This window comes from Hoplias malabaricus, chromosome 18 (assembly GCF_029633855.1).
Source record: "Hoplias malabaricus isolate fHopMal1 chromosome 18, fHopMal1.hap1, whole genome shotgun sequence".
In the NCBI taxonomy this organism is placed as follows: Eukaryota; Metazoa; Chordata; class Actinopteri; order Characiformes; family Erythrinidae; genus Hoplias; species Hoplias malabaricus.
The window spans coordinates 21531221-21556051 of record NC_089817.1 but is presented as its reverse complement, the minus strand read 5'-3'; the positions used below and the strand labels follow the sequence as shown (position 1 = coordinate 21556051).

Below are 24831 nucleotides of genomic sequence, written 5' to 3'. Positions count from 1 at the left end.
TCAATTTAATAAAAAACATCCATTCTTGATAGCACTTTTTTGCTTATTTGGGGTTGTGGTGTCAGCAGTGACTCTCAGCCCTCTCATATGCTATAAAGTGTTAGTGATTTTGCAGTGTATAGATTTTCCTTTAATCATACAGCACATATAAGAACATTTTACAGTGATAAAAAAATAACTGAATAATTGTACTATATATCTCTGCAAACTCTTCAAGCAAACATTGTTCTTCAGAGTTAGACCAGAGTGATCCCTTTGCCCCTAAGTTTGTTTACAGTGAGTAATGCACCACTGACATCAAATTCAAGTTCTGTGCTCAGTCACAGTTAGTGATCATACTATAGACCTAACCCAAGACCAATTGCACCATGCCAGGACCTACATCTTCAATAGGGCTCAGGCATAGTACAGAGCCATCACACTAGTCAAGCGAACTGGACTTTGGGGTCAAATGTGCCCAGGCACAGCACAATGTGTCTATTTATACCCCAAAAATGAACAGTCTAAGCATTAAATATGTAAACCAGAGTAGTGTTTCTGTCCAGCCCTTGGGACGCATATCAGCTAGTCCCAGAGAACCAAGCCGTTTTCACTACAAAATACTTATACAAATATACTTAAAGCTAGACTAGAGCAACACTTTTCTGGGCGTGGCTTTTTAGACTTGGCTGAAAAACAATAACACTAAACAACAAATGTAATAATTAAAATATTAGATTCCTGATATTTTTCTGCTTTAACTTGCACTGTTTTTGAACCAGTGAAAAACACATGCAGAGATCAGTTGTAGCCAGGTGTGGCAAACTCCCTATCTGACTCAGAACCTGCCAGAGGGAGAGGTGACACCAGCCTGATGTCAATTAATCTGCTCCACACTGTTTTTGCTATGATCAGTTCCAGTTTTACAATTTGCTCACATTATATATGCACAAAGCGAACTGACTGTCAGATGTTAGGAGTGTGCAGAGTAGGCATGATTTTTCAGTTATTTTAATTATGGAAATTCAGTAATTTAATTATTATGATATTCAAATTAGGGCAGCGCGTTGGCACAGGTAGTGTTGCAATCACACAGCTCCAGGGACCTGGAGGTTGTGGGTTCAAATCCCTCTTTAGGTGATTGTCTGTAAGAAGTTTTGTGTGTTCTTCCCGTGTCCACGTGGGTTTCCTCCGGGTGCTCCGGCTTCCTCCCACAGTCCAAAAACACACAGTGGTAGGTGGATTGGTGACTCAAAAGTGTCCATACCTGTGAGTGTGTGAGTGAATGTATGTGTGTGTGCGCACGCGTGTGTGTGTGTTGCCCTGTGAAGAACTGGCATCCCCTCCAGGGTGTTTTCAGACAATAAATGTATGAATGAATGAACATTCTCATATTAAAGAATCATGTGATGCCACAGTAGCATGGTTTAAAGTAACAAAAAGCTAGAATGGTAGACAATTAGATGTTAAATTATAATTACTTCTCTCTCCAGAAATGTGTACCTATCTTGAATTTTACAACAGCCAGGATGTTAGAGAAATTTCACTTAGATCAACAGGAGTAAATTTACGGATGCAGGCATATACTTGCTGATAAGCAGGATTAGAAGAAGAAACAAAAAAAAAGAAGAGAAACACACACTTAATTCTTTCTTTTCAAATCTTCAGAGAGCATAAATCTGTTTTCCAGCAGATGTACAGTCACAGAACCTTGTGAAAAGGTCATATTTCCAAACAATGTTCAGCATTAGATGCACATCTGTATATCTTAGTGGTTTTATTTTTTTGGCTATGTAAATAAGAATGCTTCTAGGCTCTAAAACAATTAGTACATAAAGTCATTATTAAAATCTTCTGTAGTTGGCCAAGAGAGAACCACTGAGGAAGTCAGTGTCTATAGCACTTCTCCACACATGTTGGTCTAAGCATGAATCAACCTAATATTTGCAAATATTAATATTTCTATTTACCAGGGCTAGACCTAACTATTCAGATATTCAGGTATTTGGATTTTATTTTTGTGATGTGGACTGCAAAATTTGAGGTTCCCAAAAGAAACTATAAAGACTTCATATTACAGTCCATAATTCAGTTATGCAGTTAAATATATAATATATATTGCTGAAATCAGCCAAACACAGTGAAAAGAAACAACAGCCTAAGTTTAGGGATTAACAGCTAAAAATACAGACTCTTTAACATGAAAATCCTTGTATGAATGAAACTGAAACCTAATAATACATTTCTTCTGTTTTAAAAACTGATACTGAATATGAAATGAATTTTGGCAAATTATGGCGAAATGCTCCAGTTAGACTACTTTCACAAAGAACTGGTTAACCCCTGCCCATGTTCTTAAAGAAAGTTAAAATTTTAATAAGTACTGTGATCAAATTACTAACCACAGTCTAACAAATCAAAGGCAAGTCGAATTACTTGCAATGTTATTTCAATATATAAGTGAAAAAAACGCCCATTTAGTATTAGTCCATTTTTTCAGAGTGCAAAATAATAATTAAATGTGCTGGCTTTATTAATCTTTAATAATAAAAAAATCAGAAAAAGACAGAATTGTTATATGTGAAGCCTAAAAATAATAATAGCTATTCTCTGACATGTAGTTGGGTCACTTCCTCTGTAGTAATGTTTTTGTGCGTATGTGTGTTCGTGTGAGTTGTATGTGTCTATAAAGAACAGGGTGTACTACTCTCACAAACACAAAAAAAAAACACTTGCTAAACCACAGGTCTGGTGAAAAGGTTGAAACCACGAGAGACAGTGAGGGGAAATTCAGCAACACTTACAGGTTATTTCCCCACCACCAGTGGTTATCATTCAGAAAACAGGCAAAATCTCAATGAAATCAGACTGCAAAGTATACAGAATTAGTCAAGGACTCTACCTCAGCACTGCAACTTAAAGTTCAACGTTTTTCTTGTGACACCCAAAAATGTAGCTGTAAGTTTTCTATGACTTGCTGTTACTGATTCAGAATTCTCCCATTAATGACACAGGATAGGTCATTGACTACTCAACTGAATACTGGTTATTTTTACCATGTTTCTAATTATCAATTCAAATAAATTTTTAGAAAATTTGGATAAATGAGTATGAGGTCTGTCATGTCTTTTAAACATGTTTTAAATAAATTTGCTAAATTGAAAAAGACTTGATACTAACACATATACTCACCCACATACATGCCTCCAGATGCACTTTAGATGATGGTCCAGAACATCCTGCTAACCACTACATAGGGGCAGATGATCTGGTCAGGGTAGGGTGGCTCAGGAAAGTCCACACAGTCAGTGTTAGTAAAGTTATGTGAGGAACCTGAGAGAAGAAAAAGGGGAGAGAGAGGTTACACCAGTTGTCAGAACAGAAAACATGGATCAGCTAGGTGGTCAAAAATCTATTTTTGCCACAGAACTGTGCATTATATAAAATATAATATAATACAATTCATTTTTAAATGATATCTCAGTGTCAAGTTTGAGCATGTACTCTGTATGAAACACTGTGCATTGTACATTTCCTGTTTTACCTATGGGGAATTCCTTTCATGACATTATATTCAGATCAAACAGTCAACTCAGACATTATTGTTAGCTTCCTTGCACAGGAAACATAAATATATTCATAAAAAAGGCAGGCATGTAAGCACAGAGAGGTTTAGGAAATGTTCTTGGGAGGAATTAAGATATAAAAATGCTAAGTAAGATGATCTGTGCTGTTGTGGTTTGGTGCAGCTTAAGTTGGGGGTGGGGGTAAAAATAAAAGCCTTGGGGTAGAACAGGGGATAAGATCAAAGAAGGAAAAGAAACTCCAGGACAAGACCAACCGTTAGTGGGGGTGTGAGTTGCACCTGTGTCAAAATCTCTGACACAATAATATGGTGTTACACGCATGCTCACACATGCATATGCACACACATCCTCTCTCTCTCTTTCTGCCCCATTCATATCGCAAATACAGAAATGATGTGTCATCAGCCAACTGTGGCCTCATAGCTATCAACATCCAGGTGACTAGAGCACTGCTGATGTGAATGTGTCAAAGCAATAGATGCAAGTATTATACATTAATAAAATCAATTAGAGTTAATATTTTTGTCCTGTCCTGTCATTTTAGCAACAATTATTTTTATTATTGAAGTTTAAGCACAGAAATGTCTAATAATGAGAATTGACAAACTTACATATAGTGTTCTAACATCACGACAAAGAAGATTAAAGAAATCTGTTCTTTAAAAATTGTATATATAAGACTGCAAAAGTTATACTTAACTAAAATAAACCCAACATAGCTGAAAAATTTGGTAGCGATTGACCTTTCCTGTGTTATTAGGTGTAAAAAGGTGTTTTAAGGTGTTCTTGTGTAACATAATTGTAATTCAAGATTCAAACATTCTCCTGCTATTTTGGTATGCTGTAGTAACAGAGTAACTTAAAAAAAACTGGGGTCTTAATGAAATATTTGTGACTTGCCTTAGTCAAAATACAACACTGATGAAAAAATTCCATTTTTCAAGCACCATTCTCACTCTGTTTAAACAGCACTGTTCAGAATGGCTAGTTTCATGCTTCTTTAAACAAAAATGAGCCACATCTCACTTCAACATGTGCACACAGTGTGGAGTGAGTGACCAAAACTTCTGGGGTTCTTTAGCCATATTTGCTTGATTGTCCTTTTTCCCATTCTTGGTTTTGCCATTTTATTGACTGAGTACTCTTATTTCCTTGTACTCACATTTAATCTCAGCATTGTGCTCTCACATAAACATGGGTCCAGTGCTAAGTTTGAAGATTAAACATGTTTTCTGCCTACCATATACTTACTGAGTGGTCTTTTTTGTACAGTTTGTGATTTGGTAAGCAGTTCAGATTCCTAAATTAATGGACGAATGCAGTAAAAAATTGTTTTTTTCACATTTACCCTGTAAGTGATTCATTATCCTAACTTTTATTACCAGTAGATTGACCAGAGGAGGATAGGTCACCCCTTGTGAGCTTTAGTTCCTCCCCAGGTTTCTTCCTTAGCTGAGGGAGTTTTTCCTTGCCACTGTCACCCTTGGCTTGCTCACCTGGGGATTTTTGCGTCTTTTACATTCTTTACATTCTTATATTTCATGTCAAAAATTTGTCTTACCAGAACTCTGTGAAGCTGCTTTGTGACAACATCAGTTGTAAAAAGCACTATACAAATACATTTGATTTGATTTGATTATGGCCATAGGAGTCCCTACATGCTAAAAGGACCTAGGACCTTCTACAAAACTGATGGATTTGTATGTATAGTTTTTTTTCTTGAATTGAATTGAATTTAACAGGTGTAGTGATGTAACAAAGCACCTGATACTGTAGGTATGTAATTTCTTTTAACATTTATAAGTAGTTGCAGAGACTCTTTTCAACCCCGAAAGAAGACTGCAACAAAAGAAGGCACAAAGCATACTCTTAATGAGGATACTTATAAGACACAGATATAATGATGGGATTAATTAACAACATAAATGTCAGGAAAATGAGTGACAGGCACCAAATCTTATTCCAAGTTATTTAATTATTTCTACATCTTTGAAATATTGTCTTAGTGGAATTCTTGTTTGCATAAATATAGTCACCGCATGAACCAGCTGGTGTTAAACATGTTAAACACAAGTCAGTGCTAATACACTACGTTTATAGAAACAACCCAAAATACAGTTTACAGTATATTAAAATAGAACAGCAGTGATTTGTGAACTCTCTTCTATAGGTAAGAAAACACAATGAAAATACTTAACATTTTATAAAGTATAAAATACTTAAAAAGTTTATTAACTTTATTCAAATTTCTGTTTTAAGCATATCATAATTCCACATTTGCAGTGCATTCCAAAAAAAGGTTTGGACAATTGCAATATAAGACTGGGAATTTTGGGCAAACACCTATTTACCTGTGGAAAGAAATATAACAGGTGACGCTGTAATGATAAAACAAGGTCATTGTAATTGTGGTGTGAAGCAACTCCTAACCATGAGTGACTAACTATGTATGAGACTGAGTGAGGGAGTGAGTTAGTGATTTTGTGTATTATACTGAGTTCACAAGCCAGTCCCATGGGTGCTTTGCAACTAAAAACATGAAAGGATCAGTTGTTTATGAGAAAAGAGAGATGATCTTGAAAAAAAAAAAACTGCATATATTCCAAAAGTGGATTTAAAAGTAGCATATGCTGCCATCTAGACGCCACTTTTAAAACTACAACAATTGTTTCCACTGTTCCACAACAAATACTGAATGCTGTAAAAGAAATTTTGATGTTAAATACATTTAACACACCTGTCCCAACATTTCTGGAACATACTGCACACATTAAAAAAACGTTTATGTGTGTCACATGGTAAAGACAAAAAAAAAAAAAAAACACACTCCAGTAATGTCATGTTAGCTTGTTGTATTAAAACACTAAATTAGAAATAAATGGCTTGGTCACATTTTTAAACCATCTTAGTATGAAGTACTTCTGTGATTAAAAAAAAAATCATATTTTAACTAAATATTTTAATATAAATAATAGGGCATAAAAACAACATGAGCTGTTTTTTAAGACATCATCAGTATGATTTATGATCTATTACTTACATTTAAATTTATATGCTGAAGTACGAAAAAAAACACAATTTGTCAGAGACTTCTTTTCTTTCTTTTTTTTGCAATTAATGTTTAACAATTAGGCTATGAGGCTAAAACTGATCAAATACATGGCTTGATTCCTGAAATTTTGCTTTACAACTGATTTGACCTAAGACTGTGGACCATTTGTGTAAAACAAATTTATGATGGAGAGCAAAACACAGGATGTCCAACAAAACATTTGATTGAAAGTTTTGATCTTTCTTTTTTCATCAACACTGTAAACAAATCCAGGTTTGTATATTTCTCTGCAGTGCACCATTTCCCATCAAAAAAAATCTGAATGACTGTTCATATCATAGCTATTTAATTCTTCATAGGCTTGAGAAGAATTTTCATTTAAACTCCAGTATGATGGCTAATATAGTTGCCTGTTATTTACGTGATTAATGATTTTATTTAAACAGCCAGCATCCAGTCTGAGTTATAGCTGACATCAATAAATTATGGTTATCAGTATTTTCAGCTTAAATTATGCCTATGATGTTATTTTCAGCTAGTGCCATACAGAGAATGTATGAGTGGAATAATCATTTGCTCAATTCAGACTTTAAAAATTTTCCGGAATAAGATTCTAACTGCTTCTCTAAGATCAGTATCTATCTATCTGTTTGTTAACAAAAAATTAGATGCAACTCAGATGTAAAAAGCTGATCCTAAGTGTGTGTGCACATAACCTGTGTCATTTTTGCTATACTATGAACTGTGTGGGTAAAGTGTTCAGTAGCCAGAAGAGAATAGCAAATGAGAGTAAGCTGGAGACTGCTTGTGAACATCATGGAAAGTTTGGCAGTGAAAAATGGTGATGACAAACTAAGCTTGCCTCAACGCATTTTAGGTATAAACACACATTCTCACACATGCTTATGCTTACTCACACACTGGTAATGACCAACACTTAACTTAAATGGCTACAATGTTTTGTGTAACTCTGTATCTACTCCTCCTCTTTGTCTCGTACATACACATGCAGTAGTGTGCAATGGTTTTAGGCACCTGAGAATATGAAATTTAAAAAGCTATATTTCTGAGCACAAAAAAAATATTTGTTAAAAAAATAAAACATAAAACCTAACAAAATAAATGAATAAATAAATAATATCAGAATAAAAACATGTAATATAATTACTGTAAGTCATGATATTCGGTGTGAATTTGTTGGTTTAACCCTTTCCAATTCTCTTCTCATGGCAGTCCTGTGTTTCATAAGGTTATCATTCACTATCCAGATTTATCTAAGTTAATAAAAAAAATTTAGAACAAAAAATCCTTTCACTTTTACAGTATGTAAGCATAGGTGCCTAAAACCTTTCTACAATACTGTACACACACACACATACACACAAACACACCAAAACTGCTTCAATAACATAAACAATACTAAAAGCTTTCATGTTTGACAAACTGCAAACCCAAAGGAGAAGCTGCTGGTTTTCTAGAAACCAAAAAACTTACTAGCCACCACAGAGTCCAAACATCAATATCGATTAATAGATTTAAGAAGGAAAGTAGCCAATTTCTAAAACTAGAATTGATGTGGAGAATATTCCTTGCCTATTTCTTTGTAAAACTAATGCAAAGTCCCTCAGAAAGAATGAAAATTATAGTTACAAATAGTAGACATTTCCAATCATTATGTTACATAAATGTTGATCATTTTTCTGTTAAATGTTTATATTTTTTTTCACCCAGTTTTTCTGGGTGGCACAGCAGTGCAACAGGCAGTGTCTCTGGATTGTGAGGTTCAAACCATGCCTCAGGTCACTGTCTGTGAGGTGTGTTCTCCGTGTGTCTATGCTGGGTATGCTCTGCGTGCTCCAGTTTCTCCCTACAGTCAAGAAACACATGCTGGTATGTGGATTGGCTATTCTAAGGTGTCCATATTTGTTAGTGAATGTGTGAGGGCATCATGCCCTGTGATGAACGTGCACCCCATCCAAGGTGTGTTCCTGCCTTGCGGCCAATGATTCAAGATAGGATCTGGACCAAATGGATAAATATGTTACAGAAAAAGAATATATAATAAACACAAAAACTATATTAAATGTGAGAGGACTTTTTTGTAAAGAGTATCATATGTGTTGTGAGCTAGTGTGAAGAATAAAGCTTCCAGAAATTTAGCTTGATTGTATGAATTTCTTTAATAAACATCACACCAAATTTAACTTAATGACATACTTATTATAAATAATACTATATAGTAATTGGGTGACTACATCAGATTATACTGGGCAATATGAGGAGACATTTGGAAATGGTTAACCTAACACATTTACATTTACTAATGTAATTATGTGATTATGTAATGTGATTTGTTTTTATAGTGATACTGGGGGTTTGAGCAAATAAACTCACTTTTCTGGTAAATAGCTTTTAATACCTAATTTTCTCAGATTCCTCAAACATAATAATACACAGTACTTTATGTACATTTGACTGACATTTTTGTCTGGATTGGCCTTTGTCTTTTGTCTTTGTTGTAGTATTTAGACATGCCTAACCCACATACAAAGCCAACCCTGTATCTCATTCAAGCACAATCTGTCTGTTTATGAGATTAGTTTGGAATTCAGTAGGGTGGGTGAGGCCCACTCAGTGATGCAAATTCTGTGTACGTCATTAATATTATGCAATTCTACAAAGAGGAAAATACTTTTGCAACAGGGCGGTGTCCTAACTTCTGTTTTGTACTGGGACAAAACAGAACATAACAGGAGAAGGCAGTGTAACAGCATGTAAAATGCATCACAAGCCTTCTCCAACCAAGAAAGAGTCAGGCCATAATCTTGCAGCCAAATATGGATTTTAGTATAATTGGTATTTATTTAAATCCTGATAATATGATTTTGTAGATGCTGCCCTTAAGCAATTTGGACAATATTTATTTTAGGGTACTGCATTTGCCATTGTTCATTACCAATGAAACCCAGTGAGAGAGAGAAAAGAAAGAGAGAGATAGATAGATAGATAGATAGATAGATAGATAGATAGATAGATAGATAGATAGATAGATAGATAGAGAGAGAGAGAGAGAGAGAGAGAGTTGGGCACAAAGGCAAGAGGTCAATATTCATACGCACAATAGCAGACAGAGACAAACATATACTGGTTTTGATCTTCATTTTTTCAGGCATGTAGAATTTGGGAAAGAGTACAGACGTGTTTATAAAACAAGGAACAAAATACCTTAAAGATGATGCAGAGACTCATTCATGTTTTTGAACATGACTCAGACAAAAAGAATGTTCTGATAATGCATTTCAGCTTCGTCACCCTGTCTAAACATCATCATCATGGACACCAACAACCTTGCATACAGGTCTCCGATTGTGCTGAAGGAGCCTCAACCTACTTTTAGTAAATGTTGTTTAGGTCACATTGTATGCTGAAGGTGGAAATCAATCATATGAAGAATGATTAGCAGGAGTAAATTTAACAGCAACAAATTAATATGAAAAATTTTCCAGTAAAACTAAAACAATTTCATTATGCTTAATTTAGTGACATATATTAAATAGAATGTCTGCAATGATATACTGCAGGCCGTATGTTTGGAAGATGCATTAACCTAAGATGAAGTTTAAGGCTTATACACTCAGAAAAAAAAGTTACAGTACAGGTAAAATATTGTCATTAAACGTACACACTGAGTAAAAATTCCTTTAAAAATATGTTTGTTGTATACAACATTCTTTTCTACAGAAGGAGAGGTGAATATTTGTAAGCTTTCATGAACTTCATCAACTTTGTAAAATAAAAGAACATATAAAACGGACAAGTCCTGGAGACACAGTTTTAGAATCTACAATTATTATAGAATAAAGGTGCAATTTCCCTAACTAAAGGTACTGAATATGTAACCTTGAGAGGTTTTTGTACTAACTTAATTTAATAACAGAAAATAACTTGATATAAGTATTCACATAGAACAAGGTTAATCTTATACTGAATTATAGGGGAGCAAAGGAGCTTCTTCAAAAGAAATGGCATTCAAGCAAGGAATCAATCAACAGCCTGTTCAGCAACAATCATTTTATATGCAATACAGTCTCTTTCTTTCTCTTTTTAACGCTATTGTACTCTCTCTCAGTCTTAAAAATGAATGAGCTACAAAGAGATGTTTGAGCAATGCATTACAAGAACCATTTTTGGTTCCATAAATAACTGTTTTGAGGTGTGAAGAACATTTTCTTAATGTAAACGTGTACAATTTCTTTTGATATTAATGTAACTTCACTTAAGGTAAAAATTTAAATTCATGCATATGATTTGGTGAATAAACCAAATGGTTTTAAGCCTATGAGCCAATATTTTAACCTAAACTGTTCTTTACAGACAATAGAAATGTAAGTAAAAACAAATAAATTAAACTACATACAATTATTGAACTGTTAAAAACATTCAAGAAATAGCTACCTTAGCAAACAGATGATTAAGGAATACACAGTAGTGCATGTATTAAAGGAACATAGCAAAGCACTTTATGTAAGTGAAGCGTATTAGGTAATAAAGGTGACACTGGGTGGAGTTTCCATGTTCTTCCCGTGTCTGCGTGGGTTTCCTCCAGGGTCTCCGGTTTCCTCCCACAGTACAAAAACATGGAGGGTAGGTGAATTGCCTTCTCTAATAAATGTCCTGGTGTGTGTGTGAATGAGTGCGTATGTGAATGAATGTCTGTTTGTGTGAGTGAATGTGTGTGTGCCTAGATATGGATTGGCGCTCTGTCCTGGGTGAAATCATAGTGCCCAAAGTAGTCCTACAGGTGTACGGTCGTTCCTGGTTGAGAGGACGCTGTGCGCGTTTGGCTTGCGCTTCTCGCCAGTGTGTGTGTGGATTGAGTGTTCTGAGCGTTCTGCGCTGTATGGATTGTAAAGTATCCTTGGGTGTCTAGAAAGGCGCTATATAAGTGTAAAGATAGATAGACACCTGCAGCTTAAAAATGTCTAACCACTGTGCATTCCTTAATTATCTATTTGCTAAGGTAGCTATTATATATAGTGCATTTAAACATTTTTAAATGCAATTTCTGAATCATGTTATTCTGTACATATACAGACATATATATGCATTGTATGCTGTGTTTAGGTTTTTTATTTTTACCTTTAGACAGACTGATTCAAACCTAATTTTAAGTTTTAATGCTCATATATTTAAGCCCAGAATAAACTAATATAAGCAGCTTAAAAAGTCTGCTGATTGTTCTGTAAGCTGAGGTAAGAAATCTCCCTTTACAAACTAATCTCAAAAGAAGTCTCCAGGTAACACCTGTAGTGGGTTCTACAGACATAGCTTTAAAAAAAATAAATAAATAAAAATGTAACTTTGCGTTGATGGACATTGGCTGTATACGTAAAAGCACCATCCATTATTATGTCATGACAATTTGTGGATGTTAAAACAAGAAAAAGCTGCTTATCAGTCACAAATAATGAAGCCCAATAGTATTCACTGACTAAAACTCACAAGCTTGTCCACTAACTGAGAAAAGAGTCAAAAATCAAACAAAGAGCAAACAAAGTTCAATGATTCATTTTTTTATCTGTAACCACTTATCCAGTTCAGGGTCGTGGTGGGTCTGGAGCCTACACAGAATCACTGGGAACAAGGCAGGAACACACCCTGGAAGGGACGGCAGTCCATCTCACCTATGGACACTTTTTGAGAAGCCAATTCACCTACAAACGTGCTTTTGGACAGTGAGGGTAACTGAAACAGCTATGTGGAGAAACCCACATAGACACGGGGAGAACAACTGTTGCGCCACTGTTGCGCAACGGTTGTGCTACTGTGCCTCATCAGGTGCTCTGCACACAACTCTTCTTTCTGTACTCGCAAATTTCACATTTGTGCAAGAAGAATTTATACTGTTAAAATTTGCAGGTTCATATTTTTCACCTTGTGTTTTTGTGCCCTCTAGCATTGCCAGTGTTTTTCACCATAAAATTTACTCAAGTAACACAGACTAATATCTGTTATGCGTGATTAGATTTTTAATTTGCATTAAATCCCGAAAGACTGTTGTACTTAAATTACTGTAAAATGACTGTTGTAATTAGAAGCTTGTGTACTAATATAAATTAGTGACACAATTAAATATAAATCCATATCATTAATAAATTTACTCCACTTAACTCTCTAAGCAGCTTTTGACATAAATCATTATGTTACAGCAGTCCCTGACCTGAGGACAATTGTTAGCAAATTGTACATATTTCATTTGTGAAAAATGTGAAAAACAAATGTAATTTGACTGATATTTTTTTGTTCCCATAATAAGACACATAAAAGTAACAAAATAAGCTAAGGAGGAAAAAACAGACACCATGGAAGTTATATCAGAAATTCATGGCTCTTTGATTAAATTTGGACACTCAGAATGAAAAACATAAAATAGTAACACATATGTGCAGGTATGGAAGAGAGTTATTAAGAGAGGATGGGAATCAGAATCTTAAAAAGGGAAGGACAGGCTGGTCAGCATCCCACAGTGTACCATATGTTTGCCCTCACTGTCATTCCATTGCGGAAAAACTTGTTGAAATATGTCAGCAGCTGTGAAGCCCATAAAACAGTAACCTAATTTCTAATTTTTTTTTTTTTTGACAAGGACTGCCTGCTCATGCCTGGAAACAAATGGAAACAAAATAGTGGACATATTTGCGGCAGGCCACAGAAACCAAGGCTGCACCATAAAGACAGGTGGGATCACCAGTAAAGTGTACACACGTTCAAACAGGATGAACGACACAGCCAATTCCCCCATGGTGGGAGGGAATGAGGTAGGGACCTGGCAAACCCTGCTTATACACTGAACTAGCAACCAGCTGTGCTCTTCAGCCACATTTGTGGAATTTTGATAGGACAGCAGAACATGTGTATATAAAAGTGCAATATAATAACAGACATTAAAACAACTAGTGAAACAATCTGACATGATCCTACAAGACACTAAGAGTGTTCTCAGTACACAGGACAAAAAAAAACCCTGAAAGTCACATTTAAAATAGGAATAAAAATGATCTGAAATTTTCTCTCCGTATGTAACACTTTCTTCTTGAAAGGCCTCTTCTGACACTAGATTCTTCACGTTGGTGTCTAACTGAAGGGGGTATATGTGGGTATATACACCCACAGACAAATCGTGAACATACCCTTTGCTCATGGGGATCACATTAGCTCTTCAGTCAATCATCAATGATGGCAAGTTTCCACCAAGAAACCTTACTCAAATACTTTGTTCACACAGCAGGTTAAAATAGCGCAAATATTCTGGCAAAATACAATATTTTGTTAGGCTGTTAACACTTTTTAAATATGACCTATATCTAACATTAGTCTGAATAAATCACTGACCCGCATGTGCAAAAAACTTTGCTTCACATACCATCATTCAGAGGTAAAGGTACAGGGGATATTTTTCAAACGTGTACTCCTAAAAAGAGGAAAGCATGAGAGCCAAGAAAAAATACTTTAATATTTTAGGTTAAGTAGCAGTAGGTGAAGGCTACATGTTACTGTTTGCTTTCATGTGCTCGTGTTTAAGGTTAAAATGCTCATTCTGATTTCCTCTAAATACAATAAAGAAGCTTGTTCATACTGCTTCATATTATGGTATCAAGATGATGTGAGAATCGATCCACAGATTTCATATGTGAGTCTTGAAAAATATAAAATTGATATAGATGTATTAAGTGAGGCTGTCAATTGATTAAAAACAAGAGCAAAGAAAAACTAAGCAAGCCTAGTTTAGCCGCACTGCCATTAGCCATATAGCCATTGTCACAGAAGTTTTTCTGGCATTTCAAAACCAGGAAAGCCCAATATACATACCCTTGTCATTGGAAGGTCTGGAGAAGTTTTGGTGCTTCATATCCATATCCATATCTTTGTTTACAATACTACCAAATATTAACAAACTATAAAAATTGTTTATCTTGTCAGTTGCTGACAATGTGTGTATGATCATGGAAAGCCCGTTATTTTCTGTTCATACAAAGATACAAAACTGAAGCACCTCATTTACCAGAAAGCAACAAGATAACATTTAAGATTTTGAACATTTCTAAAACCAAGCACCTTAATATTTTATCAACCAAGTAATCTATACTTGATAAAGGAACAGGGCGTCGCTGGGAACTAGATATTTATGTATTGATTTACATTTCTATAAGTGTCTGACTGATAAAACAGTGCTGTAACAAATTCACAGCCTCCTTTATTTTGAGTAACACCTCTCTCTAGTGTTCTGGACTTAATAATTCTGATGATTATGCCCATTTTCATGTAAAGTTAAACAAAAAGCTGTGCAGATGTAATTTACTCATCAGAACGACAGTAACGGTGTGATGTGTCCGTGTATTCGTGTCGATATAGGGACTGACAAGATGACTTTCTGCTTGTTAAATAAAGAACAGACTATGATAAATATTACCTCAACAACGTTCAACAAATTTCTGTTCAAGTCTCCATTTAAAAACTGATCTGCTCACTGCGGTGAATGATTGACCTATAGCGCTGAAGCGGCACCCCAATTCAGCTCTCAACTCTTCTTTTTTTAACACTTTTTTTAGATCTCAAAAAAAGTACGCCGAATGGTTCCAAATTTAGTTGACGAACTGACCTGTGAAATATGGCATAACTAACAACAGATGGTGTAGCGGCGCCACCTTAAGTACTCTCTGTGAAATACAGCTGAATGAACAGTTCCTAACAGCTCAACATTAGGTGTCATTCAGTAAGTCAGTAAGCGCATATGCCTCTTCTAGGCTGGCCCGGCTGGTGGTCTGCAAAAAATTTACTAATTGTTAAATTCATTCATTCATTCATTATCTGTAACCGCTTATCCAATTCAGGGTTGCGGTGGGTCCAGAGCCTACCTGGAATCATTGGGCGCAAGGCGGGAATACACTCTGGAGGGGGCACCAGTCGTTCACAGGGCAACACAGACACACACACACATTCACTCACACCTACGGACACTTTTGAGTTGCCAATCCACTTGCAACGTGTGTTTTTGGACTGAGGGAGGAAACCGGACCACCGCACAGATCTCACACACAGTAGCACCGTTCTAGTATACAACCAAACACAGTCCCATGCTAAAAAAAGCGAAAATACCAAAAGCAGGCTTTTTTATGAACTATTGTGCAATTATTGAGACTGTAAGTAATCACTTTGAGTTTTTAGAACCATTCCATTTAGTATTTGGCTGTATTTTAGTCATCATATACATGGTTTATGGATCTGTAGATGTCACAAATCACTCACCAAGGGTGACAGTCATTTGGAGATTTACACAATACATGAAGTGAGGTCAAAAACAGAAAAAATATTCCAAAACCCAAAAATTAGTGCAGAGAGATAAACAAATCCAAAGGGGGAGCCCCAGAAGCAGAAAAAATCTTATCAAGTGTCCCTATATGTGTAGAATACTAACTCTAGTGCAGAGAACACACTAAAGACCATTTTATGCTTTGCACTGACTCAATGCAGAGCCTATGCCATAGCCTGCACAAGTGTCCAATGACATTGTGAAAGTTTATAATTGTGTGTTGGTGCCTGCTGACTTGACAGTTGTACAAAAGATGACAATTGACACCTTACACAAGCAGGGCAAGACACAAAAGTTCATCGTAAAGAGGCTGGCTGTTCACAGAGCTCTGTGTCTAAGCACATTAATAGAGAGACGAAAGGAAGGAAAATTGGTACAAAAAAGTGTACAAGCAATATAGATAACCGCACCCTGGAGAGGATTGTGAAACAAAACCCATTCAAAATTGTGGGGGAGATTCACAAAAACTGGACTGCAGCTGGAGTCCGTGCTTCAAGAACCACCACGCACAGATGTATGCAAGACATAGGTTTCAGCTGTCGCATTCCTTGTGTGAAGCCACTCTTGAACAAGAGACAGTGTCAGAAGCGTCTTGCTTCCACAAAGGACTGAACTGCTGCTGAGTGGCCCAAAATTATGTTCTCTGATCAAAGTAAATTTTGCATTTGCTTTGGAAATCAAGGACCCAGAGTCTGGAGGAAGAGAGGACAGGCACAGAATCCACATTGCTTGAGGTCCAGTGTAAACTTTCCACAGTCAGTGATGGTTTGGGGTGCCATGTCATCTACTGGTGTTGGTCCACTGTGTTTTCAGAGGACCAAGGATAAAGCAGCCGTCTACCAGGAAGTTTTAGAGCACTTCATGCTTCCTGCTGCTGACCAAATTTATGAATATGCAGATTTAATTTTCCAAGAGGACTTGGCACCTGCACACAGTGACAAAGCTACCAGTACCTGGTTTAGGGACCATGGCTTCCCTGTTCTTAATTGCAAACTCGCCTGACTGTAACCCCATGGAAAATCTATGGGGTACTGTGAAGAGGAAGATGCAATATGCCAGACCCAACAATGCATTGACCCCATGCCACGCCGCATTGCTGCAGTAATTCAGGCAAAAGGAGCCCCAACTAAGTATTGAGTGCTGTACGTGCTCATACATTTCATGCCCATACTTTTCAGTTGGCCAGCATTTCTAAAAATCCTTTTTTTTTTGTATTGGCCTTAAGTAATATTCTAATTTTCTGAGATACTGAATTTGGGATTTTCATTAGTTGTCAGTTTTAATCATCAAATGAAAAGAAATAAACACTTCACATCAGTCTGTGTGTAATGAATGAGTATAATATACAAGTTTCTCTTTCTGAGTGGAATTACTGAAATAAATAAATTATATATATATATATATATATATATATATATATATATATATATATATATATATATATATATATATATAGAGAGAGAGAGAGAGAGAGAGAGAGAGAGAGAGAGAGATCAGAAAGGATATTCCCTGAACATGTGAAATACTTTAACAAGAAAGTTGCATTCCTTCCCTAATTAGTGCCATATTGAGTCCCTACAGGATCAGAATGAGATTAGCAGATATGAACCAACAGTTACAAAAATGGGCATGTACACACAGGCACACACAATATCTCTTACTCACACAAACCAGTGGGTACTGTAGTCTGATTAAATTTGAAAGTCTCTGAGAAACAGAATACAGGGCGAGTTTCAAGGCAGCAGGCCACTCAATAAACCAGATCTGTAAATGAATAGATGAAGGAATAATTTAATAAACCATTGAATGAATGAACAAATCCACGTATTCAATATTTGTGTTAATATTTGTGTTTTACATTATTGATTGTCCCCTCAGATATGAAGGATTGTTTGCCTCTTTTTTTATCAATATTTGCATATATAAATTTATATAACAACATGTATTTTCATTTTATAAAATTAACATTCCCAGCTCTTGTCTTGAAAAATAACATTTGTTGATTTCTTAAAATGTCTAAATATGTGAAATGGTGAATTGAAGAGAATCTTTCATAATAATAATAATAATAATAATAATAATAATAACATATTTACATAAAAAATATATTAGTAATTAGCAATTATGTATATACTGCAAATATTGGTGTTGATTTGCCTTACAAAATGCAACAAAACTTGTCTTTTGAGTGTTTATAACGTGATTACAGTAATATATATATATATATATATAGTTTGTTTTTTTTTTTTTTTTTTTAACTTTTTGCCTTATCACTGAAGACTGAATAATATGCATACTGTTTAAGGAGATGCAGAGGGCCTTTCTTGATTACATTTTGTTCCCTTCAATTTTGCACTTGCTAACAGGGATAACTCAGCAGACTCGTATACACACCCTTTGCCTGGACTCTTGGCAAAAGGTGCTTTGTTTTGAGTGTGATGATGTGCCCTCAGACGCCCACTCACTTTTGAGTCACACTGTCACATGAATACAGAAAATACAACACAAGAGAAATGACACAGAAAAGCAAACATGTGCAACCACCTACACACACAAATGCACAAAGAGGATTTGTGCACATTCACACACACACACACACTTGTTAAGGAGCCTTTATATGAGCTAAGGCTGACACCAAGCTCTTTTTTCAGTGACCCTCCCATTTCCTCTACCATGTGCTTGATAATGTTACAGACCTTAGCAGGTATCTGCACTGTGGAGTACCCAATGAAATACTGAAACATACACACAAAGCAGCCCACATGATTAAAGATGCCCATTGTGGGTGGGTGTGGAGACAAAAGGATGTGTGTGTATGTGTTTTCATGCAAGAGGTGTTCAGGAGGTGTGGGGTTGGTCAGGCCTAAGCTATAGGACGTGCATATAGTGAGGGGTTAAAGGATGTGTGGCCCTAATCCTCCTTTTCTCTGTCTTATGGACAGAGAATATATCAGACACAAGTTTCCAGTTTCACTACACACTTACTTGAAACATACTGCAAAGCTTACTGTCAACAAACAGGAGTTGTTTGTCCATTATAAATTTGGGAGTTATATCTGTGACTATTTATGATACTTTAGGAACTTGGCTTGTATCTTCAAGGTTTCTTCTATGTTTCCGTCTGAATATGTTTATCCAAACCCTCCTGTACTGTGTAATTTCTCCACCCTGCAAAGGCCTTAAAGGCCTGGTCAGTAACTTGGGACTGTTTTGAGTACTGTAATGACAAGGGATTTGAACAACATTAGGGACCACACCCACCCAACTCCAGTAAAGTGGAAAACACTGACCTAGACCACAGTAGTAGTGTTTAGGAAATTCCTTACTGAACATATAATACAAAATATTTACATCATTTTTGGATACTGTTTGAAAGCCAACTACAATACTGTGCAAAAGTCAGAGGGTACTCATATTTTTTTTAATTACTGTTTAGATTCATTAACTACATACATTAATACTACACAGTTCTCTATAGCTAAAATTAATAAACTTTTTCTGCAGTATCTGTAGCAGGCCACTAAATTTTCATGTTTCTCTTTACTTTGAGTTTGTGGTGACAGATTATTGTTCTTATGTTATTGGTATATTGTCAGATGTGGACAAAATAAATGTCCAAAACAAACTATATTTTTCTTTAAAATGCCAAAAAAACTCTCCAGCTCATATATTGTTTTCAGTGGCAGCCTTAAGTTGCCATTTAGCGCTTTTTAACCAGGATTTTATTTATTTATTTATTTTTTTCTACTGTCTGTTTAGGAGCACAGCTTTTTCAAAGTTATCTGTAGAAATAATATTGAATACCTCCAAAGTTCAGTCTTACTGGTCTTTATATTTTCCGGCAATAAAAAGAATAAATAAATACAAAATTTATGGGTGTGATAATTCTTTTTTCAGCCACAGCTTCTTGACAACTACAAATACTTTTAATTATAATCCTTTATGTCTATTCACATTGGAAGGATATACAGAAATACAGGAGGATTCTGGTTTTGTTTTCCCTTTCCCTTTCTTTAAAGAAGTGGAATGTTGCATATTTAGATATATTTATTTAGAAAAATAAATAATATTTAATAATATAATATTAAATATTAAAATAATATTTAGAAAAATAAATGTGTGCACGTGCGTGTATGTATATATATATATATATATATATATATATATATATATATATATATATATATATATATATATACACACACACACTTTGGACCAGTTCTAAAGATCCTAGGATTATCTTAAACAATATCACAATGTATAAAGTTATTTTATGGTAGATAGTGTGTGTAGATATGACATGTAATACATGTAAATGTATTGATAAAATATTTTTTTTAAATACAAAGTATTAAAATTAGCTCTTTTTTACATTTAATTTATTTTTAAAATATTTTCATTCATAGTTTTGCTGCATATTAGATTAATCTGCTCCAGTTCCACCATAAATTAAATGAATTCACTCTCTCCCAAATTAAATGCAACACCACTGAACAAATTAGTACACCAGTGAAGAATGCAAACTCTCCAGATATATATAGAGCAAGGCCATTTGTGGTCTTTAGGAATCCTGCCATCTGATAGCTGACACAACACCTGAATTCGAACCAGGGAATAGGGTAAACACAAAGACGGAATATGAGCAATTTATAATTGGAAACATTTATTGTGCTTAAACTATTATGACTTTAGGAATAAATCCACATCACACAATGGTAGTGTGCACGTATTTGCAGACGGTTACAGGATTTTTATATTAGCTCAGATTTATTTTTTTATTTAAAGGTTTTTATGCAAATATTGACTAATGCCAATGTATGGTACAGTGATAAATATTGATTCTCTTTTAAGACACAGAAATATTTTGTAGAACTGCAGAAAGTAATCACATTTGGATGTAGTAGTATGTCTAATAGTCATACTGGATTAGGAAAACAAGTGTTTGGTTCATTCATATTTCTAGATACTCTTAATACTCTTCAAATTATCTTTTCATTGCCTAAAACAGAAATTTCAATGACTTTGCAGTTAATTGTTCCCTTCTAGTCCAAATACACTCGATTAAACACTTTATCCATTATCCAGCCCTCAACGCAGTTCCCCAAACGTTTTGCTTACACTGAGATGTCAAATATTGCATTCTGTTACACACAAGATCAAGTTTGTGGAAATATCTGATGTGATTAGGTGAAACACATTTCAGAACACACAAATATACAGATGTGTGCAATGTGGAATATTATGCGTTCATAATGACTTTTTCGTTGCCGATTTAGTGAAGCCTTGGAATTTTGCAATGACCACAATCATTTAAAGACAGTTGTGATTACTGAACATATTTAGAATGGTGGCTCTGAGTCAGAACTTTCAAATGAAATCACGCATAGGGGTTGCAGTCTGTTCCTGATTCATCCCATCATCTGCCTCAGCATGACAAAGATGAATTAGCACTTCTGGGTACAAAACATCATCAAAGCAGGGGCACAATGTTGGCTGGATATTTAAAGGTTGTCCTGGAAGGTGATTAAGCAGCTGTGGAAGATTTGTGGCAAGCAGTGATTATTTGAAGTTACACCAAGTGGCTGCCCTGAAAGAGGAGCAATAACATGTTATTCTGACTCCTATAATAGATCCATCCTCACCACCCAAAAAAAAGAGAGCATGAACATGATGCTGCAACTGATTCATGCTTCTTGCCATTCTCACAACTAGTGGGTAGACTTAACAGCCATCAGAAACCAATCACAAGAAAGAACCTTTATAGGCACAGTCTTATCTAATTTCACATTATTGTCATTGAAGTTACAGACAAAGAAAAGTACACATTTAGTAAAAAAAAAAAAACACACAAAAAAAACAGAAGAGATGAATGTGTGTGTGGGTAAGGATATTGTGTCATCAATGAATGTGCTGTGTATGTGTATGTGAAAAAAGAAAAAAAGGACAAGTAGTGAAAATCCTTTGCTAGCGATCTAGTAATTTCTTTGCTCCTCATGCCCTCTAATGGACAAGGGTAATATAACAAGTGCCAATCTAGTATTCTAGGCTTTTAGATCAAAGCCCTGGTGTGGTTTAAATAGGCACAAACAGTAAATGTTTCTCTACTCCACAATTTCCCACAAGGAAACTACATAAGCCTCCTTCAATAAATCAGAAGATGAAAACAAGAGAAATCCAAATCTTTGTGTATGTAAACTTCCATTCAGAAGCACAGGCCCATGAAAAGGTTTATGAAACGGCTTGAACCAGATGTTGGAATTTACAAAAGAAACCCCCTCAAGAGGTGCTTCAGCTTTATATAATCCTGACTGGATTCACGCTGCCCCACTTTACTGTACATCTATTTTCAGACCGCTATAAAGATGCAGTTGTGTGAATGTCTGTCTTCAGGGCCTGTCCAAAACAGAACAAAGGGAAATCATTTCCTTGCAGTATTCAGTGAATGTCATAACACTAAATGCTCAACAAACATGGCTAGATTTATAATCACATATGGTATTTTTGATTGCTACCAAAATCTTGTAAAATTTAAAATGGGAATTCATTTGTGATTGAAAAAACCTTCATCGCAAACCACATATTGTTAAATGGCGTAATCTACTGGGCTGCCTGAAAATAAAATCCAATCCAAGTCCAAAACATATTTGAACCAGGAAACTGAATACAAATAATTCCCAACCCTCCCTCCAGTGTACACAAAAATCACCCTTTAAAAACTGTAATTTCCGAGAAAACATGCTTTATATATATATATATATATATATATATATATATAAACATTTCTGATGAGCATATAACAAACCTGGTCTGTCCATGTACTCATACAAGACAAACTAGATATAGTGGGAAATGGGTGAAAAAGGGCATGACAAGCGTTGGGAATGAGGGTTGAAACAAAACGTCCAAACTATGAAAAGCATTAAGCTAGATAGGGATACTACTCTGTTCCTACTCCATAGGTGGATAATATTGACTTATTTTTGCTGTAGATTAAATTGACTTGGGGTATTTGAACATATTTGAAGATATTGTAAAGTGCCAAAGTGCCACTCATTTGCTCCTTAGGACTTAAAACATCCACAAGTTTCAGACCACTGTTCCATGTTAAGAACCGAATCTTATGGATATGAAAGTATGTTTAGCTATTATTAACTATTTTTAAAACAAAACAGACAAAAAGGAACTAAAGATTACTTTGATCAGTGGAAGCAGAAATAGAAAGCAAACAGTAAATTCTGAAACACTAGGTTTTTGTGTAAAGTATCCTTCAATATCTATTTGAAAAAATCTATTTACCTATATATATATATATATATATATATATATATATATATATATATATATATATATATATATGTAGGTATATATAAGTATATATATATGTAAGCTTTATATATGTACCTGTATAGCATATACATACTTATTTATAGTGTATATGTTGTAAGTAGTGGAGGGTGGGGTATGGTGAGGTGGGTGCTATCTCTCAGGCGGAGACAGGCTAATAACTAATGTGCAGCGTGTGCCCCTTTCCCAGGATTAATCCTAATTTCTCCAGGTCTGTGAGTGTGTGATAATTTGGGATCAGCTGTTTAAACTTGTCTGTGAAGTGTTCTCTAGGTGTTCTGAATTTTTGGCAGCGAAGGACGAAGTGCATCTCTGTCTCCACCTCTCCACCACTCCACACACTCTCTCCTCTCTAGGCAGCCAGGACTGTTTATACCTGCCCTTCTGTATGGCCAGGCTGTGGCCACTGAGCTGGTACTTGGTCAAAATTCGTCTCTGCTGTGGGTCTCTTACTCTCTCACTCTCTCTCTTTCTCTCTCTCTACACTGAGTGATAAAAAGATCATAACATTATGAACACCTTGCTACATTCACTGTCCATTAAGTCAGCTCCACTTACCACAGGAGCACTCTGTAGTTCTATAGTTGTAACGTGCTTAGTTTTGTGTTCTGTTCTCTATTGTTTCTTGTTTGTGCTCCCCTTGTCATGTGACTGTCCCCCCCCCCCATGTTCTAGTGTCACGTGTCTTAATTAGTGCCCAGGTGTTTCTTGTTTGTGTTGTCTTGATATAGTCTTTGTCAGTGGTTTCTGGTTGTGGGTTATTGTATGTATGTTGTCTTGCCAAATTATATCTAGTTCTATAGCCTTGCCCTGTGTATAGCCAAGTTGTTCTGTATAGTCCTTGTTTAGTGTTTAGCCTTGCTAAAGTCTCCTGCACACTCCCCGTTGTTACATAATGCCCCACCAAATCAAGGAGGTAGTGGGAGATTTAGGATTTTCTATCGGACTTATTGAAGTAACTACAGCTGGGCATCAGTCCAGGGACTCTCTAGTGGACTGTTCCAGAGTTCTAAAGTCTGAGTCCCTCTCCAGCCTCGCTTCCAGTTATGCTCCTGTTTTGAGTCCCCAGGTTCCCATGTCTTCTCAGGCCTTGAGTTCTGGCCCTATGGACAGCACGTTGGTTTGCCGGTATGCTCATGTTCTGCAGGCAAAGGTGACTGAACTAGCAGCTTCGGTCCAGCTTTCCTTAACGGTGTTAAAGTCTTGTGAGGATCGGGACCTTATGGACTTAATTTTTAAATTAACCACATTCATGAATTTGCTTGGGGGGGTGCTAGTTGACTGAACCTCTGAGTCCAATGGGTCTGAGTATTCGAAACTCACAGGGGCTACTCCAGAGGATCCAGAGCCCCCGGCTGCTCCAGTGGATCCAGAGCCCGTGGTTGCTCCAGCGGACCCAGAGCTCCTGGCCGTTCCAGATGTTTTAGGGTCCCCTGCTTCCGAGGGCGTCTCTGCAGGGCCCACTGTTCCTGTGCTGGCGGCGTCCCCTGCCACTTCTG

At 35.9% G+C, this 24831-nt stretch overlaps 1 long non-coding RNA gene across 3 annotated transcripts in view; it reads right to left on the bottom strand.

Annotated features, from left to right (window-relative positions):
* The window catches only part of LOC136674554 (uncharacterized), an 85684-nt gene that overhangs the window by 45806 nt on the left and 15047 nt on the right, over nt 1-24831 (bottom strand). For all 3 annotated transcript variants that reach the window (XR_010796064.1, XR_010796063.1, XR_010796065.1), the window contains exon 2: nt 3172-3312. This is a non-coding gene — a long non-coding RNA (uncharacterized lncRNA). The remainder of the gene's footprint in view (nt 1-3171; nt 3313-24831) is intronic.